This window comes from Pavona decussata, unplaced genomic scaffold, assembly GCF_977016875.1.
Source record: "Pavona decussata unplaced genomic scaffold, jaPavDecu1.1 SCAFFOLD_2401, whole genome shotgun sequence".
Lineage (NCBI taxonomy): Eukaryota > Metazoa > Cnidaria > Anthozoa > Scleractinia > Agariciidae > Pavona > Pavona decussata.
The window spans coordinates 1-794 of record NW_028146211.1 but is presented as its reverse complement, the minus strand read 5'-3'; the positions used below and the strand labels follow the sequence as shown (position 1 = coordinate 794).

Below are 794 nucleotides of genomic sequence, written 5' to 3'. Positions count from 1 at the left end.
TTTTCCTTCGCAGAAGCACTTTTCTTGCCTTCCTTCAGCTCGCTTGGCGAGTCTGACAGGTATGCCTGAACTGTGCACGGGTCCAGTTGTGAGAAAGACGTGGCAAACAAGACGGGGTTTCCCTTGACCGAGGGACCGTGTGGTCCGTTTGGCTCATGGGTTCCCCCCGTGGAGGCAAAATCTAAGAAAGCTTGCTCTCCCTCTGCGGAGGGGGGCCGCTTAGCAAGGAACTTCTGTTCCCTGCGGTGGATAGTTACCTGGTTGATCCTGCCAGTAGTCATATGCTTGTCTCAAAGATTAAGCCATGCATGTCTAAGTATAAGCACTTGTACTGTGAAACTGCGAATGGCTCATTAAATCAGTTATCGTTTATTTGATTGTACCATTACTACTTGGATAACCGTAGTAATTCTAGAGCTAATACATGCGAAAAGTCCCGACTTCTGGAAGGGATGTATTTATTAGATTAAAAACCAATGCGGGTTCTGCCCGGTCATTTGGTGATTCATAGTAACTGATCGAATCGCACGGCCTTGCGCTGGCGATGTTTCATTCAAATTTCTGCCCTATCAACTGTCGATGGTAAGGTAGTGGCTTACCATGGTTGCAACGGGTGACGGAGAATTAGGGTTCGATTCCGGAGAGGGAGCCTGAGAAACGGCTACCACATCCAAGGAAGGCAGCAGGCGCGCAAATTACCCAATCCTGACTCAGGGAGGTAGTGACAAGAAATAACAATACAGGGCTTTTACAAGTCTTGTAATTGGAATGAGTACAACTTAAATCCTTTAACG

The 794-nt window shown here is 47.4% G+C and overlaps 1 pseudogene; it reads left to right on the top strand.

Annotated features, from left to right (window-relative positions):
* Positions 1-254: 254 nt before the first annotated feature.
* On the top strand, positions 255-794 carry LOC146447357 (small subunit ribosomal RNA; annotated as a pseudogene; the record flags this gene model as incomplete).